Genomic DNA, 12,704 nt, shown 5'->3' on the forward strand with positions numbered 1-12,704 from the left:
GTAGTCAGGTTAAAGTTTTAATAATAGTTTAACTTATGAGGGGATCAAAGAGTTTGGACCCCCGCCATCCAATACCGTTGGGCATTGAAGGAGGTCCTACTAAATTTGACCCAGGTCCTTTGTAGGATCTATACACTGAACAATGGCAAGACTCTTACCAAACCGTTCCCTTAACCCCCGACCAGGTAGCCAACATACCTCCATATAGACCGTGGAGATATGAATGGTGAAAATCTTTTATTTTATATAAACAGTAAAATAATGCCAAGACACCGCGGACAAACGATAAAGAAGAATCACCTTCAACAAAAGAAACTAGTAATTAAAGTCATTAATACAAAACCAATTAAAAAGTGCAAAATATTAAAAATAAAAAGTATTACACTAAACACTTGTCTTCACCAAGTGATGTAAGAGACTTAGGCAAACATGGCCTTTGATTGTCAAGAACTCTTACGATCAATCTTGGATCCCAAGACGACTCACACACTCTATGATGGACAATGGATGATGGTGGTGGATGATGGTGTTGTGATGGTGGTGTGTGGTGGGTGAAGTGTGAGAGAGGTGGTGTGCCAAGGGATGAGTTGCAAGAGCTCCAAGCACTCCTATTTATAGGCTGAACAGAAGCTCGGGCACGGCCCCGTGTCCATCCTCCTCTCTTTCTTCATTAAATGCAGTTTGTCTGCATTAGTTGACCACGCCCCCGTGTCCGCTGAGCACGACCCCGTGTGCAGAAGCATATCTGTACTATCAAGATTTGCCTGGATTCCTCGAATCTTATAGTTGACCACGGCCCCATGTCCGCTGAGCACGGCCCCGCGGTGGGCGATGGAAGCTTCTACAACTTTGTCTTTTCTGCTGACACTTGGGCACACCCCCGTGCTCACTGAGCACGGGGCGTGTTCAGTCTTCTGTCTTCTTGTTTTGCTTGGGAAGATGCTGTCGGGAGGTCGGGCATGCCACGTTTGCTCCGTTTCTTGTATTTATATTAGATTTAGCTGCCTTTTTGCTTCTTTTGTTTATTTGAGCTCATTTAATCCTGAAAATACAAAAGGAAAACAAAAGCACACTTTTTCCAACATTAGTACTAAAAAAGGGTTAGTTTTATGCCACAAATGATGTAATTTATATGTTGCATTTTGTGCACATCAAATACCCCCACACTTGAATCTTTGCTTGTCCTTAAGCAAAACTCTTTATAATGTGGCTTTTTCACTCCCAAATGGAACGGGTAGAAGAGAAGGTTTTTGGGCTTGTCATAGAGTGTCGGGATTTCCAAGATTCTTTATTAAGTTTTATTTTTATTTATTTACAATCCTATTCGTCATGATTTTTAAAAACGTTTCATAAGATAAATTACTTATTAGGGCATAACATGCCTTTTTAAAATTCCATTTATATACAAGTTCGCATACCTCAAGGGGGATCACTCAACACTCGGCCGAATGTGTATTTTTAGTGAATCACTCGAGAGCGGCATGGAACTTACTACTACCATAAGCTTGCCAAGCAATCAATCCTCCTCCTTTTTAACTATATACATTTGTAAATATCAAGAGGACTTTTTAGATGAAGGGTTAGGCTTGGGCTAAAGGTGGGTGGTTGGGTTAGTGGTTAGTAAAAGGGCGAAAAGCGTAAAAAGCATCGGTTTTTGAAAGACTTTTTTATTTTTCACAATTTATTTTATTTTGATGAACCATTTCTTTCAAACAAAGTTATTTTTGATGAACTTGTTTGTTTGTTTGGCTTCATCATATCATTTTTTTTTAAACATGAGTCATAAGAAAAACCGAGCTTTGTTACTAAAAGAAAGGGTTAAAAATAAAAAGGGTTTTTGGTGGGTAAAAAGGGTGTTTGTTTTTGGGTTAAGAAATGAAAAGGTTTAGGCTCAAAGGGGTTAACTAGGGGGATTTTGGGTAGGTGGTAAAAAAAATGAAAATAATGGTGTAGAAAGAAAACGGGTTAGTCCTAATGCCTCCATCATTTACTTACTCGGGTTTAAGTTGTAAGGACCGGGAATGCATTGTTGTGGCAAGTTCTAGAGTCGTAAGAACCAAGCGGCTATTCACACAAGAAACGAAAAATGAGCATTTAGTGTAAAGATATGTATTTGTATGCTCAATAAAGGCTCAAAACTCACTTTTGTGGGAATGGGTTTTTAAGTGATCAAGTATATATAATCAAATTTTAACTAAACTTATCATGTCGTTTCATAATTTTCTTATGTTGGTTCTTTTTATCACGACGCTATCGGTTGTAAATTTGTAAAAATATAACCTTGTTAGAACTTGAAATTCCCAACTTGAACCTAGACAAGTAAAAAAGAAAAAGAAAAATTTTGGAAAAATTTTGGGGTGATTAGCGGTTCCAATAGAGTTTTGTGTAAGGCTTGTTAAATAGGACTTGTAACATTCAAAGTTTTAGCATCCCCCCACACTTAAATTACACATTGTCCTCAATGTGTCCCAAAAATAAGTTTTTAGGTTGGTTAAATGTGTAAAAGGGTGTTAAAAGCAAAATTTAATGTTACTGGTACTCTAGACACGACCCCGTGGTGACCGGGCACGGCCCCGTGTTCATGTGCCAGTAACAGAAGTTTGTAAAAAGAAACAAAAGCCTGGACACGGGGGCGTGTTCAGTGAACACGACCCGTGTACAGTTACCTGAACTGGGCATTTTCTGCAGATTGTGCAGCACGGGGCCGTGTCGGGTGGACACGTCTCGTGCTGAACTTGCTGTAATGAAGAATTTTTTGTCGGATGGCCCTGTTTTTGTGCATGGGGTGCTGTTTCTCGTTTCCCTTGTTATCCTTCACCACCCCGAGTGTGTTTTATTCCTGAAAACTAAAATTAAACTAAAAATTAATCTAAGCTAAACTAAGGATAGTTCCGCGGAATGCCTCCGTGGTGCGCCACGTTTATAAGGGTCCTTGGCTAGACCCAAAGCCTGGTCATATGTTATCTGAGCGGGATGTTTTGCATCCCATGTTGCATCGTCGGAGAGCATCATCCAAACTCGAATCAATGACCTTCATGTAATTGACTGGGTCATCGTCCTCTACTCTCTTCCCAACCCCAAACTTCACTTCCTTATCCCCAAACTTCAAAGTAAGTGTCTCGTCATTCATGTCTACCACTGCTTGTGCAGTGGCTAGAAATGGCCTCCCTAGTATGAGGGGGACTTCGGTGTCCGCTTCCATATCTAGTATGACAAAGTCGGCCGGGTAGACGAAATTTTCGACTTTGACCAATAGATTTTCAGCGACACCTTGCGGGTATTTGACGGATCTGTCGGCAAGTTGTATACTCATCTTGGTAGGGCTTGTTTTTCCCAGGCGGAGTCGTTTGAACATTGATGCAGGCATGAGGTAATGCTAGCCCCAAGGTCGGCTAGTGCATTACGAATGGGGGATTCCCCGATCGAGCAAGGAATCGTGAAGCTTCCAGGGTCAATCTTCTTTTGTGGGAGTTTGTTGAGTACAAGGGCGGAGCATTCTTCGCCTAAGTTAACTAACTGCAATGATTCAATTTTCCTTTTATAAGTGAGGAAGTCCCTCATGAATTTTGAGTATTTAGGCATTTGAGTTAAGACTTCGATAAATGGAATATTAACATGCAATTGTTTTAGTAAATTTTCAAATTTTGCGAATTGCTCATTGGTCTTTTGGCGAATTAACCTACCGGGGTATGGAACCGGAGGAGCCTTGGTAGGCTCTTGAATTGGAGGAGAAGCCTTCTCTTGTTGGGACGTTGTTATGCTTCCCTCAGTTGGCGGTGGTGGAGCCTCTTCGGAACCCACGGTACGATTTCTCAATGTTATGAGATGGACTTGTGCTTTTGGGTTTGTTTCGGTATTACTTGGTAACGCGCCTTGTGGTCTCTCGGAGAAATTTTGAGCTAATTGAATTATTTGTTTTTCAATGTTTTGTATACTAGCTTGTTGATTTCTAAAATTCGATTCTAATTGTTGAAATCGATCCGAGTTTTTCTTTTCAGTATCGGAGATGAGGCGAGATACAGTATCTTCAAGCCTTTCTCGTCCACCTTGTTGTTGAGAGAAATTTTGTGACTCGTTTCTTGGTTGTTGAAAGTTTGTTCGTTGGTTTAGGTTTTGTTGGTTACTACTATTGCCAGGTTCTCAACAACCAAGGTTAGGGTGGTTACGCCATCCTTGGTTGTAGGTACCCGTTGGAGGACCCGACGGCCTAGGTCTGTTATCAATGTAGTTTACCGACTCTGGTTGATCATCTGTTTCTTTCATACAATTCCAACTTTCATGTGGCCCACCACACCCTTCACAAGCCATAACCGAGACCGTTTTTGTCATTTCTAACTTTTTTATTTTTGAAGATAGGGCCTCGATTTGGGCTTGTAAAGAAGTGCTTTCATCAACCTTATGGGCGCCCGGGGCAATAGATTTATTGCCTCGGGGAGTGTGCCACTGAAAATTGGTTTGAGCAATTTCCTCAATTTGATTGTATATTTCATGTGGGTGGCGATTACCTAAAAGTCCCCCGGAGCTAGAGTCAAGTGTTTGTCTTGTGTGTGGCAACAACCCATTGTAGAAAGTGGATACTTGTTGCCATACCGCAAGACCGTGATGAGGACACTTTTGCAATAGCTCCTTGAACCTTTCCCAAGTTTCATATAAGGATTCCCCATCCTCTTGTGAATATGTATTAATTTCAATCATTAATTTAGCCGTTTTAGCGGGAGGGAAATACTTATATAGAAACTTTTGGGCTAGTTCATCCCAGGTATTTACCGAGCCAACTGGGAGGGCGTTGATCCAAGCCTTTGCTTGGTCATTTAATGAAAATGGAAACATCCGAAGGCGGATGGCGTCGTTTAATGCTCCATTGATTCGGAAAGTATCACATATTTCTAAGAATTAGTAATATGTAGATGGGGATCCTCGTCCGCAAGCCAATCGAAGGTTGCGGAGTTTTTAAGCATCTGTATCAAATGTGGCTGAAGTTTGAAGTTGTTAGCTTCGACATTCGGGGCATTGATAGCGGCGCCGAGATTACCCACGGTGGGTCGTAGGTAATCCATGAGGGTACGTTGGTCCGCCATTGGAAGTGGGTCCCCCGAAACTTTCTCTTGGTTTTTAGCTTTAAGTCTTTTTCTGAGAAAGCGTTCGGGTTCTTCTAGAGGTTCTTTTATGTCTCTACTAGAACTGGAGCTCATACACTACGTAGAAAGTTCAAATGTGGTGCCTGGGTTCCAAGTCCTGCAATAAAAACAGAAAAGAATATTGGTCAGAAAGTTCACCACGACCCCGTGCTCAGTGAACACGGCCCGTGGTCGGAGATACAGTGATTGTTTTATGGATCCCTGTTACTGGGAAGTTGGACACGGACCCGTGTTGCACCGACACGGCCCCGTGCTCAGCTCTCTGTAACTTGGAAAATAAAAACTGCCAGTGACACTGCTGGGCACGGCCCGTGTCCGACCAGGCACGACCCGTGCTGAGCTCTTCAGAAGCTAGAAAATTTAAGAAAATCCTAAAAAAATAAAAATAAAAAAAATGATTAGGCCGCTGATTCCTAACTTTCTTAAAATCCTTGTGTCCCAGGCAACGGCGCCAAAAACTTGATGTGCGTGAAGTGTGTTATATTTTTAGGTATATATTTTATGCCCTTTTTACACTTTTTAGCCAAGTTTTAAATTTATAAACACGATATTCACTAACACTAAACACACATATGGGCAAGTGCACCCATCGTGGACGTAGTATAGTGTTGGTAAGATACCGAGGTCGTCCAAGGATACAAGAGCTTTTAGTACCGATTTATCCTCAGCGTCTAATCAATTCAAAATGTTAGAAAAAGGTTTTTAAACTATAAAAATAAAACTAACTAAAATGTTGAAAATAAAGAATAAAAGTAAAAACAGATAGACAAGATGAATCACTTGTATCCGACTCGTGTGTAGTGTAACCTGTGATTATTTTCGCACTTTTGCACTTGTTTAAGAGATTATCTTAGTTATTGTAGTAGGCCCCTCTTTTGAAGGCGACGTTACCCTCAACCCAGTAGTTTGAGTCAGCAAGGATACAATCCTAAAGGGTCGGATTATTGAAAGATAATTAATTAAGTTATTAATGCATAATGTGGTAGGCCCCTCTTTTGAAGGTGACGTTACCCTCGGCTAAGTAGTCTGAGTCAGCAAGGATATAGTCCTACATAGCCGGGTTAAAGTTTTAATAGTAGTTTAACTTATGAGGGGGTTAAAGAGTTTGGACCCCCTCCATCCAATACCGTTGGGCATTGAAGGAGGTCCTACAAAATTTGACCCAGGTCCTTTGCAGGATCTATACACTGAACAATGGCAAGACTCTTACCAAACCGTTCCCTTAACCCCCGACCAGGTAGCCAACATACCTCCATATAGACCGTGGAGATATGAATGGTGAAAATCTTTTATTTTATATAGACAGTAAAATAATGCAAAGACACCACGGACAAACGATAAGGAAGATTCAGATTCAACATAAGAAACTAGTAATTAAAGTCATTAATACAAAACCAATTAAAAAGTGCAAAAGATTAAAAATAAAAAGTATTACACTAAACACTTTTCTTCACCAAGTGATGTAAGAGACTTAGGCAAACATGGCCTTTGATCATCAAGAACTCTTACGATCAATCTTGGATCCCGAGATGACTCACACACTCTATGATAGACAACGGATGATGGTGGTGGAAGATGGTGTTGTGATGGTGGTGGGTGGTGAAGTGTGAGAGAGGTGGTCTTCTAAGGGATGAGTTGCAAAAGCTCCAAGAACTCCTATTTATAGGGTGATCAGAAGCTCGGGCACGGCCCCGTGTCCATTTGGCACGGCCCCGTGTCCATTGGGCACGGCCCCGTGTTTATCCTCCTCTCTTTCTTCATTAAATGCAGTTTGTCTGCATTAGTTGACCACGCCCCCGTGTCCGCTGAGCACGACCCTGTGTGCAGAAGCATATCTGTACTATCAAGATTTGCCTGGATTTTGCGAATCTTATAGTTGACCACGGCCCCGTGTCTGCTGAGCACGGCCCCGTGGTGGGCGATGGAAGCTTCTACAACTTTGTCTTTTCTGCTGACACTTGGGCACGCCCCCGTGCTTACTGAGCACGGGGCGTGCTCAGTCTTCTGTCTTCTTGTTTTGCTTGGGAAGATGCTGTCGGGAGGTCGGGCATGCCCCGTTTGCTCCTTTTCTTGTATTTATATTAGATTTAGCTGCCTTTTTGCTTCTTTTGTTTATTTGAGCTCATTTAATCCTGAGAATACAAAAGGAAGACAAAAGCACACTTTTTCCAACATTAGTACTAAAAAGGGTTAGTTTTATGACACAATTGATGTAATTTATTTGTTGAGCCTTGCACGTGGAGCGAAATCGATCCGAGTTTTTCTTTTCAGTATCTGAGATGAGGCGAGATACAGTATCTTCAAGCCTTTCTCGTCCACCTTGTTGTTGAGAGAAATTTTGTGACTCGTTTCTTGGTTGTTGAAAGTTTGTTCGTTGGTTTAGGTTTTGTTGGTTACTACTATTCCCGGGTTCTCAACAACCAAGGTTAAGGTGGTTACGCCATCCTTGGTTGTAGGTACCCGTTGGCAAACATGGCCTTTGATTGTCAAGAACTCTTACGATCAATCTTGGATCCCGAGACGACTCACACACTCTATGATGGACAATGGATGATGGTGGTGGATGATGGTGTTGTGATGGTGGTGGGTGGTGGGTGAAGTGTGAGAGAGGTGGTGTGCCAAGGGATGAGTTGCAAGAGCTCCAAGCACTCCTATTTATAGGCTGAACAGAAGCTCGGGCACGGCCCCGTGTCCATCCTCCTCTCTTTCTTCATTAAATGCAGTTTGTCTGCATTAGTTGACCACGCCCCCGTGTCCGCTGAGCACGACCCCGTGTGCAGAAGCATATCTGTACTATCAAGATTTGCCTGGATTCCTCGAATCTTATAGTTGACCACGGCCCCATGTCCGCTGAGCACGGCCCCGCGGTGGGCGATGGAAGCTTCTACAACTTTGTCTTTTCTGCTGACACTTGGGCACACCCCCGTGCTCACTGAGCACGGGGCGTGTTCAGTCTTCTGTCTTCTTGTTTTGCTTGGGAATATGCTGTCGGGAGGTCGGGCATGCCACGTTTGCTCCGTTTCTTGTATTTATATTAGATTTAGCTGCCTTTTTGCATTGAAGGAGGTCCTACTAAATTTGACCCAGGTCCTTTGTAGGATCTATACACTGAACAATGGCAAGACTCTTACCAAACCGTTCCCTTAACCCCCGACCAGGTAGCCAACATACCTCCATATAGACCGTGGAGATATGAATGGTGAAAATCTTTTATTTTATATAAACAGTAAAATAATGCCAAGACACCGCGGACAAACGATAAAGAAGAATCACCTTCAACAAAAGAAACTAGTAATTAAAGTCATTAATACAAAACCAATTAAAAAGTGCAAAATATTAAAAATAAAAAGTATTACACTAAACACTTGTCTTCACCAAGTGATGTAAGAGACTTAGGCAAACATGGCCTTTGATTGTCAAGAACTCTTACGATCAATCTTGGATCCCAAGACGACTCACACACTCTATGATGGACAATGGATGATGGTGGTGGATGATGGTGTTGTGATGGTGGTGTGTGGTGGGTGAAGTGTGAGAGAGGTGGTGTGCCAAGGGATGAGTTGCAAGAGCTCCAAGCACTCCTATTTATAGGCTGAACAGAAGCTCGGGCACGGCCCCGTGTCCATCCTCCTCTCTTTCTTCATTAAATGCAGTTTGTCTGCATTAGTTGACCACGCCCCCGTGTCCGCTGAGCACGACCCCGTGTGCAGAAGCATATCTGTACTATCAAGATTTGCCTGTATTCCGCGAATCTTATAGTTGACCACGGCCCCATGTCCGCTGAGCACGGCCTCGTGGTGGGCGATGGAAGCTTCTACAACTTTGTCTTTTCTACTGACACTTGGGCACACCCCCCGTGCTCACTAAGCACGGGGCGTGTTCAGTCTTCTATCTTCTTGTTTTGCTTGGGAAGATGCTGTCGGGAGGTCGGGCATGCCACGTTTGCTCCTTTTCTTGTATTTATGTTAGATTTAGCTGCCTTTTTGCTTCTTTTGTTTATTTGAGCTCATTTAATCCTGAAAATACAAAAGGAAGACAAAAGCACACTTTTTCCAACATTAGTACTAAAAAAGGGTTAGTTTTATGCCACAATTGATGTAATTTATATGTTGCATTTTGTGCACATCAAATACCCCCACACTTGAATCTTTGCTTGTCCTTAAGCAAAACTCTTTATAATGTGGCTTTTTCACTCCCAAATGGAACGGGTAGAAGAGAAGGTTTTTGGGCTTGTCATAGAGTGTCGGGATTTCCAAGATTCTTTATTAAGTTTTATTTTTATTTATTTACAATCCTATTCGTCATGATTTATTAAAAACGTTTCATAAGATAAATTACTTATTAGGGCATAACATGCCTTTTTAAAATTCCATTTATATACAAGTTCGCATACCTCACGGGGGATCACTCAACACTCGGCCGAATGTGTATTTTTAGTGAATCACTCGAGAGCGGCATGGAACTTGCTCCTACCATAAGCTTGCCAAGCAATCAATCCTCCTCCTTTTTAACTATATACCTTTGTAAATATCAAGAGGACTTTTTGGGTGAAGGGTTAGGCTTGGGCTAAAGGTGGGTGGTTGGGTTAGTGGTTAGTAAAAGGGCGAAAAGCGTAAAAAGCATCGGTTTTTGAAAGACTTTTTTATTTTTCACAATTTATTTTATTTTGATGAACCATTTCTTTCAAACAAAGTTATTTCTGATGAACTTGTTTGTTTGTTTGGCTTAATCATATCATTTTTTTAAACATGAGTCATAAGAAAAACCGAGCTTTGTTACTAAAAGAAAGGGTTAAAAATAAAAAGGGTTTTTGGTGGGTAAAAAGGGTGTTTGTTTTTGGGTTAAGAAATGAAAAGGTTTATGCTCAAAGGGGTTAACTAGGGGGATTTTGGGTAGGTGGTAAAAAAAATGAAAATAATGGTGTAGAAAGAAAAAGGGTTAGTCCTAATGCCTCCATCATTTACTTACTCGGGTTTAAGTTGGTAAGGACCGGGAATGCATTGTTGTGGCAAGTTCTAGAGTCGTAAGAACCAAGCGGCTATTCACACAAGAAACAAAAATGAGCATTTAGTGTAAAGATATGTATCTGTATGCTCAATAAAGGCTCAAAACTCACTTTTGTGGGAATGGGTTTTTATGTGATCAAGTATATATAATCAAATTTTAACTAAGCTTGTCATGCCGTTTCATAATTTTCTTATGTTGGTTCTTTTTATCACGACGCTATTGGTTGTAAATTTGTAAAAATATAACCTTGTTAGAACTTGAAATTCCCAACATGAACCTAGACAAGTAAAAAGAAAATGAAAAATTTTGGAAAAAATTTGGGGTGATTAGCGGTTCCAATAGAGTTTTGTGTAAGGCTTGTTAAATAGGACTTGTAACATTCAAAGTTTTAGTATCCCCCCACACTTAAATTACACATTGTCCTCAATGTGTCCCAAAAATAAGTTTTTAGGTTGATTGAATGTGTAAAAGGGTGTTAAAAGCAAAATTTAATGTTACTGGTACTCTAGACACGGCCCCGTGGTGACCGGGCACAACCCCGTGTTCATGTGCCAGTAACAGAAGTTTGTAAAAAGAAACAAAAGCCTGGACACGGGGGCGTGTTCAGTGAACACGACCCGTGTACAGTTACCTGAACTGGGCATTTTCTGCAGATTGTGCTGCACGGGGCCGTGTCGGGTGGACACGTCTCGTGCTGAACTTGCTGTAATGAAGAATTTTTTGTCGGATGGCCCTGTTTTTGTGCATGGGGTGCTGTTTCTCGTTTCCCTTGTTATCCTTCACCACCCCAAGTGTGTTTTATTCCTGAAAATTAAAATTAAACTAAAAATTAATCTAAGCTAAACTAAGGATAGTTCCGGGGAATGCCTCCGTGGTGCGCCACGTTTATAAGGGTCCTTGGCTAGACCCAAAGCCTGGTCATATGTTATCTGAGCGGGATGTTTTGCATCCCATGTTGCATCGTCGGAGAGCATCATCCAAACTCGAATCAATGACCTTCATGTAATTGACTGGGTCATCGTCCTCTACTCTCTTCCTAACCCCAAACTTCACTTCCTTATCCCCAAACTTCAAAGTAAGTGTCCCGTCATTCATGTCTACCACTGCTTGTACAGTGGCTAGAAATGGCCTCCCTAGTATGAGGGGGACTTCGGTGTCCTCTTCCATATCTAGTATGACAAAGTCGGCCGGGTAGACGAAATTTTCGATTTTGACCAATAGATTTTCAGCGACACCTTGCGGGTATTTGATGGACCTGTCGGCAAGTTGTATACTCATCTTGGTAGGGCTTGTTTTTCCCAGGCGGAGTCGTTTGAACATTGATGCAGGCATGAGGTAATGCTAGCCCCAAGGTCGGCTAGTGCATTATGAACGGGGGATTCCCCGATCGAGCAAGGAATCGTGAAGCTTCCAGGGTCAATCTTCTTTTTTGGGAGTTTGTTGAGTACAAGGGCGGAGCATTCTGCGCCTAAGTTAACTAACTGCAATGATTCAATTTTCCTTTTATAAGTGAGGAAGTCCCTCATGAATTTTGAGTATTTAGGCATTTGAGTTAAGACTTCGATAAATGGAATATTAACATGCAATCGTTTTAGTAAATTTTCAAATTTTGCGAATTTCTTATTGGTCTTTTGGCGAATTAACCTACCGGGGTATGGAACCGGAGGAGCCTTGGTAGGCTCTTGAATTGGAGGAGAAGCCTTCTCTTGTTGGGGCGGTGTTGTGCTTCCCTCAGTTGGCGGTGGTGGAGCCTCTTCGGAACCCACGGTATGATTTCTCAATGTTATGAGATGGACTTGTGCTTTTGGGTTTGTTTCGGTATTACTTGGTAACGCGCCTTGTGGTGTCTCGGAGAAATTTTGAGCTAATTGATTTATTTGTTTTTCAATGTTTTGTATACTAGCTTGTTGATTTCTCAAATTCGATTCTAATTGTTGAAATCGATCCGAGTTTTTCTTTTCAGTATCGGAGATGAGGCGAGATACAGTATCTTCAAGCCTTTCTCGTCCACCTTGTTGTTGAGAGAAATTTTGTGACTCGTTTCTTGGTTGTTGAAAGTTTGTTCGTTGGTTTAGGTTTTGTTGGTTACTACTGTTGCCGGGTTCTCAACAACCAAGGTTAGGTTGGTTACGCCATCCTTGGTTGTAGGTACCCGTTGGAGGACCCGACGGCCTAGGTTTGTTATCAATGTAGTTTACCGACTCTGGTTGATCATCTGTTTCTTTCATACAACTCCAACTTTCATGTGGCCCACCACACCCTTCACAAGCCATAACCGAGACTGTTTTTGTCATTTCTAACTTTTTGATTTTTGAAGATAGGGACTCGATTTGGGCTTGTAAAGAAGTGCTTTCATTAACCTTATGGGCGCCCGGGGCAATAGATTTATTGCCTCGGGGAGTGTGCCACTGAAAATTGGTTTGAGCAATTTCCTCAATTTGATTGTATATTTCATGTGGGTAGCGATTACCTAAAAGTCCCCCGGAGCTAGAGTCAAGTGTTTGTCTTGTGTGTGGCAACAACCCATTGTAGAAAGTGGATACTTGTTGCCATACCGCA

At 41.8% G+C, this 12,704-nt stretch overlaps 1 non-coding gene across 1 annotated transcript; it reads left to right on the forward strand.

The window, feature by feature from the left end:
• Positions 1 to 4,594: 4,594 nt before the first annotated feature.
• LOC118486251 lies at positions 4,595 to 4,701 on the forward strand. Its single transcript, XR_004878103.1, has one exon. It is a non-coding gene; the product is annotated as a small nucleolar RNA R71 (small nucleolar RNA).
• The last annotated feature ends 8,003 nt before the right edge of the window (positions 4,702 to 12,704 follow it).

Source organism: Helianthus annuus, chromosome 13 (genome assembly GCF_002127325.2).
Source record: "Helianthus annuus cultivar XRQ/B chromosome 13, HanXRQr2.0-SUNRISE, whole genome shotgun sequence".
Lineage (NCBI taxonomy): Eukaryota > Viridiplantae > Streptophyta > Magnoliopsida > Asterales > Asteraceae > Helianthus > Helianthus annuus.